A 14586-nucleotide genomic window follows, 5' to 3' on the forward strand; every position below is an offset into this window, starting at 1 on the left:
ATGTGAAGAGAATGGAGAATGAAAGACTGACTAAGAGGGTATATGTAGGTGAGGTGGAGGGAGGGAGAGGGAGGGGTAGACCGAGGATGAGGTGGAGGGATGGAGTTGAAAGGTATATGAGGGAGGGGGGGGTGAGTTGGAGGGAGGAAAGTGAAATGGTGGGTGACAGAGTGACTTGGAGGCGTTTTGCCTGTGGCCACCCTTTGCGGGATTAGGGCATCGGGCTATAGATAGATAGATAAGTAGATAATATTCATACAAATTCGTGACAGTGCACTTTAGTGAGAAAACCACAAACTCTAGTGGAATTCCCACTGGGCATCACTCAGTTCAACCGCCCTCATATTCACTTTGATCGGGATGGTTTTCAGAACATTTGTTACTCTTTCACAAGTGACCATTCTTATCCACGACATTGGTGCTTTCACTGAGTGATTTATTGCAATTTTATATCGTTTGCCCTCTTTCCATTGTCCGTTGAAGTTAGGCCACGCCTATTTCCGGTGAACACGACTATCTCTTGCCCCCTTTCGCAATTTGACCTCAGTCAGCTCGGGATCATCGCAAGGATAGGATCGTTTTGTGCCCAGCGTAGAGCAGCGTCTCTGTTGTACAGCGAATTCCTCAATCTCCACCTAGACGGTGAATTGGTGATGCGGGGTTGGAGCAAAGAGCAGCGTTGGTGTTCATCACAGGCACCCAGACTTTCGTTTCAGCTCCCCTCCACTGACAAGTATTTCTGTTCGTTTTTCTAGGCTTAAGTTTGATTAGCTTTTGAATGAGCGAGTGAGTGTATTCTCTTGTTATTTGAATTCATGAGTCCCCTAGTGACCACGAAATTCCCCTTTTGAATTCATTTTGAGATTCATATAAAGTAAATATTTTTTTTATTGTCATCAATAAATTTACAGTTCTTTTCTTTGAGCTTAATGTAATTAGATTCGTGTTTTATTTCTCCACATTAAGCTTATTTTAGTTGCCGCTCCTAGTTTGCACAAACTCTTTACAATATTCATAACTGGTACTTAGGCCAGTTCTTTTGTATCAAACTTAAATCCGTTGTGCCAGCTAGGAGTTAAGCACCGGCAAGAACCTGTTTATTATTATTAGCATTAGTTATTGACTGTCAGGGGTGGAGTCACTTTCTCGAGAGGCTAACAGTACTACAAACAGCACTCGTGAGTAATTAGTCTCTGCTGTGTACTGTTGAGAAAGTTTATAAATTCTCGTCTTTAGAGAATCAGCGAAGTAAGGCGGCACAAAGTAAAACTTACTGCAAGATTTTCACAAGTTAATTCCTTGTCTTTATTTTCAAGGACTATTTTCAAGTACTTTTTAGTCCATAAATCCACATCCCCCCGTGACAGTCCACTGGCCTTACTGGAGTGAAAGGACAGATAAAGGTGATAAGGATGTGACTGGAGGAGCCCAACAGAGATATAAGATTAACAACACAAGCAGAAGGATTTGTTGTAAACAAGAGGTCACAAAAATTGGAACTTTCTCCATGGAAGGGTGATGTACAAGTTGCTTTATATCATTAAAAATAGAAAAGATAAAGGCTTGTTCACCACGTGGATCAGTGAAAGGAGACGAGAGCCAAAGGTGGTGGTGAACCTGGAAATCACTTAGAATGGAGATTGCATTGAAAGGAGAAACTGATAGGATGCGATCCATCTTAGAAGTAAGATAGTCAGAGAATTTTTCATAATCAGTAGAATTAGGGGATAAGTAAACAGCACAGATATATTAAGTCAGAAAATGACAGGATAGCCGAAGCCAGAGAGTAGAGAATCCAAAAGATTCAAGTTCAGGAACATGAGAGCAAGATATGTTGTTGCATACATATACACAACAGCCACTTTTGATTTTGAAATGAGTATACAGAAAGTATGCAAATACAGAGATAGATTTTCTGTCGGTCATTTCAGATAGTTAAGTCTTTGAGGAAGAGGTGTGGTTTAGAGGTTAGGTGGTGTTTAACAGAGAGAAAGGTAGAGAGCAGGCCGCGATTGTTGTAGAAATGAAGTTAGTTAGACAGTAGCTCCAGGCATCTCGTTTGGTCGTCACCGACACAGGGGCGGATGGTGAGGGGCTTTTATGGTCCCCCTCCTCCCTAGGGACTCTGAGGCTTGGTGCTGAGACGCCATTTTTTAACAATTGTCAATAGGAAGTGTGTGTGTGTAATGTGCATGTAGTTTGGTGCTTAAAGGTAGAGGAACTTGTACTGGAGTGCATGTTGGGCTACTCTATTACTGTTACAAAGAAATAGTTCAGTAATGGGGGATAGTCAGAAGTTAGTCCTGAGGGCTGATGAAACTGTAGCTCCAGGTCTCCCTGATGTCAGCTTTCCACCCATTGGGAGTACCGCCCTGTTCGATTGGAGCTACAGTCTACTCCCTGCATGTAACCGCTAAGTTCAGTTTCTTCTTGCTTTTGTTTTTAACATGCTTTCCATTCTACGCTTGTAGATCTCCTCGGATCTATATATATATATATATATATATATATATATATATATATATATATATATATATATATATATATATATATATATATATATATATATATATATATATATATATATATATATATATATATATATATATGTATACATATAATACATTTCTTTTTTTTTCCCACCCATGCCATACATTGCCTCTCCTATTTTTCCTTCTCTTTCTTTTGCTGGAGTTATCCAATCTGTCTTAGTGAATGGTTTTCGTCTTTTTGCCAGTAGCCAAATTTTTTTCTACTTCCACTTATTTTCAGCCCTGAAACCCATTGCTTCGATTCGTCTGTGTCCTTTCATTCAGAAGGTTTTACCCCTGCAGTGTTTTTCAATTCTTCCTTCCTTTTTTTTTTTCTCCATATCAAATAATAATCTTTTTCATCTATTTTTCTTCACCCAAAGCCTAGCTATTTTTCCAAAGCTAACCTCTCTCTCTCTCTCTCTCTCTCTCTCTCTCTCTCTCTCTCTCACACACACACACACACACACACACACACACACACACACATACAGTTCTAGTCACACAACAGGTTTTCATTTCTCAGTTTCGTAAACTTTCAATTTTTGGCCCATGGTTGCTTTCCTGTTCCATGTGTCAGTCTTGCCTCCTTTCATTTCATTGTTTTATATCCTTATTTATTTCATCACTGTCCCACTCATTTCATGCCCCCCCCCCACTCTCTTTCCTTCCATCATTCATTTCCTCAATGTCCACTCATCTTTAAGTGCCTAATCCTGCAATCTCTCCTTCTTCCTTCTTTGTTGGTTTCTCGTGCTTCCTTATTTCCTCTCTTACTCGACTAGTACTTACACTCCTGCATTCGTCTCTCACCCCCTACTCCAATACTTTTCCTCTCTTTCGTTGCCTCGTTCTTCTGTAGACCGTACGAGGAACACAGGAAACATAAGAGCGATAGCAAGTGTGTGTGTGTGTGTGTGTGTGTGTGTGTGTGTGTGTGTGTGATAGGGCAGTTAAGGAGGAAGACTACCGTTTTGATGCAGAAAAATCGACCATCCTGCAATTTAGGGATATTGATCTTGGAATACTCGTTCTTTAGGTTTCTGCCATCACAGACGCGAAGATTTTTACCCTCCAGAAGCAGAAAATATCTTTCCAGAATATTTTCCGGTCACAACTGCACAATATTTGTCTGTGTGTACGTTTGTTCTCAATGCACGGCCACATTGTATGACCTAGGAAAACAAAATTTGGTAATGTGTTGAACCTCACCCTTCCCGTGATGACGTAGGTGAGGTCCCGAGCAATGAATTGATATTTTGCTGTGGCAGACTTGCATTCGCATCTGTTTTTGGGCAGGGTGTGATCCCTGGGTTCCATCTATCATGATGGTTGTTCCCGGGGGTCCTGTGTAATGCTGGTATGCACACCTCTATTCTTTTCTTTTCTTCTTCTTCTTTTTTTTACCTACAGTAGGAAGCCGTAATTTTAGTAGCAGCTGTGGCTCAGTGGGTTAGAGCGCTCCACTCTGACCGAAGGGTCGGAGGATCGAATCCACCCAAGGGTCACTGGTAGACATCAGGAAGGGCATCTGGTCATAAAATGCTATACGCTCCAATCCAAAAGTCCTCTACCCAGGGGCATCGCCTTAGCCCTTCGGGGATACCTGGCGTAAAACCACACACACACACACACAGACACACACACACGCAAAAAAAAAAAAAAAAAAAAAAAGGAAGACGTAATTTTACACAGGTAAAAATCCACCTGGTCAATGTACTTGACAGAGAAAGCCCCTGGGTGATGCCCAGAGGGTGACCTCCAGGGATCCTGGCTAGCGCAAAGTAAGCTAAGACCTGTGAAAAAGAAAATAAACACACACACACACACACACACACACACACACACACACACACACACAAATGACCCTCATTTAATGAATCACAAGGTTTTTTGTACTATTAATGAACATATATCGGTTGATTATGTACAAAATTTTGCCCATAAGGTCGCGTTGTAATTAGAAAATTGAAAACAACAAACTGGTCTGTGGATTTTTAACTGGATAGTGTAAAATTTACACACTTGTTTATTTTTTTCCCTCAGTTGTCTTGTAAAAAAAAGATACCTCATTGAATAAAGATACGGTGACATTTACCTTTGCTAAATTAGTATTCACGGATCAGAGACTAGTATTCAGGCCATAGAATAAGGAGAAAGAAATTACGGCTACGTCCTTTCACTGATTTACTCAGCATGACGGCAAAATTTACCAAAGTGTAAGTTTCTAAAATAAGAACAAAATATAACACACTTATACACCATATCACATTTTTACAATTTTCTATGTTTTATGGTACCGGTATGAGTCTTAATAGAGCTAACCAACAAAAAGTAATATATCCCCTTAACGAGTGCAGAGAATAGGTAAACTTGGTTGGGCGGAATGGTAAGACTATCATTCTGCCCCTATACTCCCCTTCTTCTGGTTATTTTCCCTCTCTGTCTCAATTGGAGAAAAATAAAAATGTTCATCCTTGCAAACTGTGAAGGAAATATTCTTCAGATAAATGGCAACATTGAAAGCTGGTATGCGTCCAGATCATGTGGGTTCAACTTATTGGTGAAAGGTCTCAGGACTCAAATGTGATATCTCCTGCAAGGCCAGACAGTTAAGTACCATCCTTCGAACCTAGTAAGATGGCTTAAGTATGGGTTAAGTTTGTTCCAGAACGGGAGGAACAACTCTTAAGTGGCAACCAAACAAAGGAGAAAATGTTGCATAAATAATTAGTAGTGAGGAAAAGCAGAAACTTGCTGACAGGAGAGAGTAAAGAAGAGAAGTTACTGGAAATGACAGAACAGGTGGAAATGAACACACACACACACACACACACACACACACAGTCTGGAGACGTCGTATTGCCGACACACACACACGGAGTCTGGAGACGTCGTATTGCCGGAGGTAAAGACATCAAAGCTTATCTCTAATATTCTGCCTGATGCCATTCCGGTCTTTACGACCCGTGGCATAACATACGACACAATGGCCAGACTGACTTTTGACTGACTCGTAATGGCTGACACAGAGAGAGAGAGAGAAAGAGAGAGAACAGGAGGAAGGTTTGCGAGCCGGGAATCGAGTTATGGTGTGTGGTAACACAGTTATGGTAAATGTATTGACGTAACAGATTAATAAGTGATAATGGCAGAGATGGAACCAGGAAACATTTATATGAAAGCTCACTTTGATCAGAAAACGCATTGTAATGATGGGTGAAAGAGTCATATCAGAAGAAATTTCAATGTTTCTTCATGATATAAGGTATATACATTCATATATAATAGATATATAGACAGATAGATAGATAGATAGATAGATAGATAGATAGACATATGTAATATAACAGTTTATCTACCTCACGTACTCATTTTTTTTTTTACCCCTCCACCATTACAATTCCTTATATCTCACTCTGTTACTGACCACTCCTTTCACATCCCATTTTTTTATTTTTTGTTTTTTCTGTCGTACGAGTGGATGGTAGTACACATGAACTACAGATAACAGGAGGCAAATAGGTTAATGATGAAGTTATCTGTTGGAGAAAAAGCCAGTTCTGTTAAGATGAAACCAACTTTTAAGACAAAAGGAACAGAAAAGAGAAAGGCTCTTCACCACCCACCATACCGTTTAGTAAAGAAGGGGAAAGAAAACGCAGAAGAAACACCATGCTATATAGAAAGAACAAGCAAAAACATTGTTATACGAGAAACAGAAAGGGAACAACTACGCATTATATATTATGTAATTTACAAATCTAACAGAATGGGTATGCATAACAGAATGTTCTCATAACTAAACAAACGTCTCACTGTCGTCTGCATGTAATTCAACCTGTAAATAAAGAACACTCAGTTAGTTATAGCCTCTAGTCTCGAAGTGTGTGGTTGTCGAATTTTGAATTAATCAATAGTTTTTGTTTTAACTATTTTTTGCTGGTAGACCAAAATACTCACTGATCCTTCGTTACGCCCATGCATGTGTGTCCATGTGGATGCATTTTAGTGCGCGGAAGTGAAGAAGAGTAGTCACCTTCGAAGCAGCATCGAGGCTGAGTTCGGATGAGCAGAGAGGCTGTGGCTTGGGGTGGCTGGCTGTGCAGGACAGGGGGGCTGGGTCGGGACGAAGCTGCAAAACCATGTCTCTCCCTTTGGCACATTCACGTAACCCTTTCCTTGCATGAATGGCCGGCTTGGTGGGGCAGAGGTGGCAAGAATAGAGTTACAATGCAATGCATGAAGAAAAAGGTGATGCTAAAGAGCATAGAAGGAGGGAGAGAATGAATCTCGATAACAATACAAGGGAAAAAGATGGCCCAGAACGGATGGAAAGATGAAGGGGGGTGATGGGTGACTAGCAAAAAAAAGGAAAAAAAAAAAAAAAAGACAATTGGACACAAAGAGGCAAAAAGAGGATAAAAGAAGTGGATGACAAAACGTTCAGGAAGAAGGTAATGGGAAGAAGAAGAAGAAGAAGGGAAAAAAGGTGTAAAGTGGGAATAACACGAGCAGTACTTAAAAGAGAAGAGAGCTAACAAATGCTAAGAGAAATTAGTCATTCGCAGATCAAAAACAGAAAAGAATGGCAAGAGAAAAGTAGAGATACGTAAGAAAGAAACTTAACCCTATATAGGTAACGTGGGATATCAGAAACCCCAGTCCCCGAAATTTAATTTTTAAAAATATGAGCATAAGGTCTACAGATCTGTCCGTCTCATTACCTTCCTGCCTAGTGATGCTCTTCATGGGGATGATGGGGTCATAGCTGTACCTGGCTCTGATTTTGCTCTATAGAGCCACTGGGGTATGTCATACCCCAGGTTACCTACTGTATAATGTAACATCAGTTGAGCCCTCTTGTGATTTTTTTTAGTTTAATTTGCTGTCTTTCTCCTTTTGCATACAGAAGGTCCCAACATCGGTCTACTGCAGGCCACCGAAGGAATCATGATATTACTTTTCAGTTTTGCAAGATTTAATTATAAAATTTGTATACTTAAAATTTAATCATTTTTGTATAAACTTTAAAAAAATATATATATATTTTTTTCAGTTAAACTTTTTTTCTGGCCCATTCAAAGATAACGGGTTGAATTATTTGTGTATTGAAGCATTCTGAAATATCTCAAATGGAAGTATTTTTGTTTAATTTTTTTCCGTGGGGTACGTCATACCCTTACCTAATATAGTACCAAAAAAATGATTACCTATCCAGGGTTAAGTAAAGGTGACAGAGAATCAATGATAGGATTAACAAGAGCAGGTGAAAATCGTTAAGAAAATGGGAGGTAGCAAAAAGCGATGTGTGTGTGTGTGTGTGTGTGTGTGTGTGTGTGTGTGTGTGTGTGTGTGTGTGTGTGTGTGTGTGTGTGTGTGTGTGTGTTCTTACCTAATTGTTCTTACCTAATTGTACCTTTACAGGAATGAGTCAAGCTCGTACTGTCCCGTGTCTTAAACCATATTTATCGTACATATCCTTAGATTTGTGAATTGTTTTGCCACACACTATTTCATTCGGTGGTGCATTCCACTGATCAATTGCTCTATTTGGGAAACTAAATTTCCTTACGTCTTTATCACCTCTCTTTATATGCAGTTTTTTGCAGTGTCCTCTTGCTGATGCTTCCCCATACGTTAAGTAATTTATGTCTATTTTCTCTTTCCCTGATATGCATTTATATAGCATAATCAAGTCACCTCTTTTCTTTCTCTCCTGTAGTGTTGGTAGATTCAGTTTATTTAGTCTTTCTTCGTAGCTTAGATCCCTTAAGCTTGGTACCCATCTTGTAGCGGCCCTTTGAACTTTTTCAATCTTGTCTATGTGTTTTTTGAGATAAGGACTTCAGACTACTGATGCATACTCCAGGGATGGTCTGATGAATGATATTATCTTTCTTAGAATGTTTTCATTTATGTATGTAAACGCTATTCTCATATTGGCAAGCAGTGTATACATGTTCCGTACCTTCTCATTGATGTGGTTAGCCGGACATAGTCTGTTATTGACAATCACACCTAGGTCCTTCTCTGTTTCTGATGTGTGTAGGGTTTTATTTCCTAATTTTTAATCCCAATCAGGTCTTTTTCCACTTTTACCAAACTTGATTACATGACACTTGTCCTCACTGAATTCCATTTGCCATGTATTACTCCATTCATGAAGTTTTTTTAATTCTTCTTGTAACTCTTTACAGGAGTCTGTGTTAGTAATTCTCCTTTGTATTTTTGCATCATCTGCAAACATATTTAGATAGCGTTCATTTCCAGTGTTACTGTCTATATAATTTATATGCACTAAAAACATGATTGGTGCCAGCACTGAGCTCTATGGTACTCCACTAGTCACTTCTTTCCAAGATGAGTAATTTCCCCTTAGTACTGTTCTCAATATTCTTTTCATGAGAAAATCTTGCATCCAACAATACAGTTTGCCTCGAATTCCTCCTTGATGGTACAGTTTTCATAAAAGTCTTTGGTGTGATACTCTGTCAAATGCTTTCTTGAAATCTAAATAGATACTGTCCACCCATCCTTCTCTTTCCTGTAATGTGTCTGTTACTCTGTCATAGTAGCTCAACAGATTACTAACACATGATTTTCCTTTTCTGAAACCAAACTTTCTTTCTGTTATCATACTGTGTTCTTCTAGGTGATTTACCCAAGCTTTTCTTATAATCTTTTCTAATACCTTGCTTACAACACTGGTTAGTGATACTGGTCGGTAGTTAAGTGGATTTTGTCTATTCCCTTTCTTGAATAATGGAACAATGTTTGCTTTCTTCCAAATATTAGGTAGTTTACCTTGACTCAAGGATTTCTTGAAAATTTAAAATAATGGTTTACTTAACTCCTTTGCACATTCACGTAGCACCCAACATGAAATTTCATCAGGACCATTTGCTTTTCCTTTGTCTAATTTACTTAGCTCCTCCTGTATTACTTTTTCTGATGTTTGTATATCTGGTAGTATGTGTGGGCATGCATGTTCCACATAATCCCTCTCGAATTTTATTTCCTCTGTAAAAACTGATTGGAAATTCTTGTTTAGTGCTTCACAAATATCCTTCTCTTGTGTATAGGTGATTCCATCGTCCGTAATGGATTGTACTTTATCTTTTACTTTGGTTTTGCTTCTGATGTAGCTGTAAAATAGCTTTGGCTGATCACTATTTTTATTTATGATATCGTCTTCAAACTGTTTTTGGGCTTCCCTCCTTATTCTTGTATAATTGTTTCTTGCATGTTTGTAATTATTATATGCCCTTTCACTATTGTGTCTTCTGTATCTATTCCACAACAAATCTCTTTTTTCTTTTGATTTTTTACATTCTGTATTGAACCATTTCTTTATTTTCTTTTCTGCTTCTTTGTGCTGTGGGATGTACTTCTGGACTCCTATTTCATAAAGTTCACAGAATTTTTCATATATAGCATTTAAATCTTGCCCTCCAAGCTCCTTTCCCCAAGCAGTTTCTAAGAAGAACTACTTTAGGTCATGATACTTTCCCTTTTTATACTTTAGGCTATTTTTGTAACTTTCATTGCTGTTGTCTATATCATATGCAATCCTGAAATTGCAATTTAGTACTGCATGGTCACTTTTGCCGAATGGAGGGTGATATATCAAATTGTCAATATCGTTTTCTTGCCTAGTAAATATGAGATCTAGCACTGAGGGCACATCGAGTCCTCTTTTTCTGGTGTTTTCCCTTACATGTTGCGTTAGGAAAAACCCTTGCACAAGATCCGGAGCTTTTGGTCCCAACAGCTTTCTTGGCTAATTATATCTAGAGTATTCCAATTTATATTTGTTTTAAAATCTCCAGTTAATATAATTCTTTTCGATTTCTCTTCCATTTTATGTAGTATTGCTCTTAAACTCTGAATTGTACTCTCTGCCAGGTCCTCATATTCGTCTCTTTCCCATGTGTTTGATCTGGGTGGCATGTACAAATTGGCTACAATTACTTGCCCTTCAGATGTATTTATCTCTACTGCAATCAGTTCTACTTGCGAGGGTATATCTAATTCTATTTCTTTGAGTTTTAGATTTTTTTTAGTTAATATTATAAATCCTCCTCCTTTTTTAAAGTTCCTATCTCTTCTCCATATATTTTATTCCTCTAAGTTTAGGATGTCATTCGATATCCTTGGTGTTAATTTTATTTCAGTTAGGCATATTATATGTGGTTCATTTTCTCTGACATAATCATTCATCTCTAATAATCTAGATACCATTCCATCCACATTTAAGTACATCAACTTAACCATCTTGTTTATATACTTGTCATGATTTGGTTCTACTACCTTCCTTCTTTTTATTCCCTCCTGTTTATGTACCACTTTCGTACCTGCAATCCAATTACTTTGTAAAAAAAAAAATGTATTCTTCTCCTCCTCTGATCTTCCCTCATTTTTTTTTTTTTTTTGCTTCCTCTCTCTTCTCTTTCAGTAATTGCAGGTCCTCTTGTGTTAGGCATCGTTTTATCCATACATTTTTGAACTCTTGTTTTTCCATAAGATTCTTTGCATTTTTTAGTATCTCTTCCACAGTGTTTACACTCTGGAAGGTTACCTTTAGGGGTCTTGACTTGTTTTTCTCGTATTTCCCTAACCTTTTGTGTTCCTCTATGTCTTTATTACAGATTTCCTCTGATACTTCTTTCAATATGCCCATTACATTTGCCATCTCCTTTTTGTCTCCTGAGATCTTGTTTCTTCCTCTTCTATACCAGTGATTACTATAGATTTGTTAATATCTACTGAATCTCTGACTAATTTAGGGTTGTTTTGGATTATTGTTATCACTTCCTTTTTAATGCTTTTTTCTTCCACCCTTGTTTCCAGGTCTTTCTTTACATTCACCATTTCAGCATAAGTGGTTTCCACATCATTTTTGTAGCTTTCCACAGCTTCATTCACCTGTGTTATCTTCTCCTCAATATCACTGCTCTGATCTATCAGACTGCTTACTTGCCTAATTGTCTCTGTATCATTTTTGAACTCTTCCATTAATACTCTCGTGGTTGACTACTGTACTTGCCATTTCACTAATTTTCCTCCTAAGTGTACTCACTTCCACTGTTAGTTCATCTATGGTTGTGTCTTTCTTGTTGACTTCCTTTCCTAATTTTTCTATTTCTTCCTTTTGGAAGTGCATCTGTTTCTTAATTTCATCAATCTCATTTTGAAAAGCCGGCTCTAACCTGTGTACTCGCTCAACCAGATTGTTGTGAGTCTCCATTTCAACCAGTTTTTAGTAGAAATCATCATCCTGCTTTCTACCTTTATCCCTTTTCTTTTCCAAATTTGCTTTACTAAAGTATGTGGTCATTTTGTAGTACTAAAAGCGCATATAATACTTACATTCCCTGGGGCAGATTGTAGACTAAACAACGGTCAGCAGATTGTGTGCATTCTTGCACTGCTTGTTTACTTTTGCTTGACCAAGTCTTACTTAAAACTTCTTCTTTTTTTATATTAGAACACCATTTAGTCTAACCTTGTACTGAGCTTGACTCATATAAAGATATTTATGTAAGGCCGCTGGCCAAGTTGGCCAGGTATAGAGCAGTGTCAACCTGCGTCTGCTCTTTCTCGGTGTGTGTGTGTGTGTGTTTTGAGGTTTTAAAGAAGATAAGTTTCATGAGAGAGAGAGAGAGAGAGAGAGAGAGAGAGAGAGAGAGAGAGAGAGAGAGAGAGAGAGATGACAAATGAAGATAAATACTGGCATGAAATAACTGAAAGGTGGAGTTATTTGGACTAGTAGTGGCAGGAAAAATAAGAGTAAAAAAATGGAGGAACAGGAAGATCATATATGAATGCAAGGAATGAACTAAAGTATAATAAATATAGATATTTAGAGATACTGTGCAAGAAGCAAAATAAAGGGAAGGTTAAGACTATAGATGGCCAAGGAAAGTGGAAAAGCAAAGAACGAGATGAAGGGAAAATATAGTCGAAAAATGAAATACCGGAGAGGTAGAAAAATATTTAATACTTGGAAATAAAAATTAGGTAGAAAGTAATGCAAAGATAATATGTAGAAAAAAGTTATAAACGAGAATCAAAATGATAATAAATCTCATGACTGAGTCAGTCTAATGAAATGAGTAGAGCATCAGATTTACATATGATAGAAAATACAATACGCTTAACCGTGTAGAAAGAAAGTAATTATTATGAAAATTAGAAACTTGTGTAGCTATGAGCGTAAGGAACACACACACACACACACACACACACACACACACACACACACACACACACACACACACACACACACACACACACACACACACGCTCGCTGGTGCAGTGGTAACATTCCCGCTTGCCAATTGGTGGACGGGAGTTCGCGCCTCGCTCAGGTTGCGAAAAGTTTCACTGACGAAGTGGGTGGTTACTGTCCCCCTTGAGCAAGGGGACGGGTGTGTGCGTATGTGAAGGTCACAGCCTTGCCCTTAGATCGGACTATATGAGCTCTCAGCTCCCTTCCGGGAGGGTAAAAGCTGACCATCACGACCGTCAAGTGATCCTGACCGACCCGGTGAATTGCACACACACACACACACACACACACACACACACACACACAGGGGGGGGGTAGGCTGTGGCTCAATCTGTAGAGAGGTTGCCTGCAATTCTACCGGACCCAGGTTCAAATCCCCGCTGGGGCAGGGAACAGTTTAAGGATTTGGATTTCATAAAAGCAGACTTTACTGATCTACCAGAAGACCCGCCGACATATCGTAAAAATACCCGCTAATACGAATACACCAGTCCTGCACGAGACAGCCCTAGCATGTATTCAATATGGGCGGTGGGTATTAGCGCCGAAGTGGTGACATGTAAAGGTGTATGGTATGATGGAGGACTACTGGGCCTTGGGAGCAGGCTGTGAAGCCTATGCCCAGAGTCGGACACATAAAAAAAAAAAAAAAAAAAAAAACATAGATAAATAGATATTTAGAGAGAGAGAGAGAGAGAGAGAGAGAGAGAGAGAGAGAGAGAGAGAGAGAGAGAAAGAGAGACTGGGATTTAGAGAACAAGAATGCAGTGTCGGTCGTTATGGAGAGTATCAACGGAGTAAACGGAAAAAATGTGGGTCGATTACAATCCCTAATAAGACATGAGTGAAATTAGGTGAAGACAAAACAGTGGAGGTCGAGAAGGAAGAGGGGAGCAGAGAGTGAGAAGAAAAGTGCTCGATAATGAAGGAAAACTAAACATATATTAGAGAGAGAGAGAGAGAGAGAGAGAGAGAGAGAGAGAGAGAGAGAGAGAATTTGAAATGAAAAATTATGATACAGAATAGTGAACAGAAGAGCGGAAAGTAATTGAGGGAACAAAGGAAAGTGAAGAAGGAGAATAGAAACGGACGAATAATGTAACACTGATTAATAAAACTGCTATGTTACGGTGGGTGAAAAGGAAAGAAAACTGGAGAAAAATGAGCACTTAGCGCCTGAAAAAGAATTCACACCGAGAAAATAAGCATGGAGAGTAGCAAAGAATGAGAAATACTAACCATGGAAAGGGAAGGAGGAGGGCGAGGAAGAGGAAGAAAGACGAAGAAGAGAGTAAGAAAACTAATGTGGTCATAAATATTGGGAAGCAATAAATTTATGCAATACATAAAACTGAACTCATGGCTGCAGGAAGGAGAGGGAGAAGACAGGGATGACAAGTAAAAATAATATAAAGTTATAAAATAAAATAGGGTACAGTAAGAAATGAGAATTATAGTCAGTCAGTTAATTTTACTACCTTAATCTACTCTGTAACTGAATCTCAGCGATGGGATACCTACGCCGACGCAGGTGAAATGTACGACCTACTACTGCATCCGGATCCGGATCCTCCTCACAATCCAATCAGCTCTTCCTTGACCTACTGTCCACTTATCCAACAGATCTCATTGAAATCTGATAACAGTTTTTGGAGATATCTTGTACACAAACCGACACACATACAGAAGACATGGATGATTTCATAACCTCTTCAAGCATTCTTGGCGGAAGTAATGAGGCCAGAGAAAGACGAACGTATA

The sequence above is a fragment of the Coenobita brevimanus genome, chromosome 38 (genome assembly GCF_032717465.1).
Source record: "Coenobita brevimanus isolate Jiangsu-jjx chromosome 38, ASM3271746v2, whole genome shotgun sequence".
NCBI lineage: Eukaryota > Metazoa > Arthropoda > Malacostraca > Decapoda > Coenobitidae > Coenobita > Coenobita brevimanus.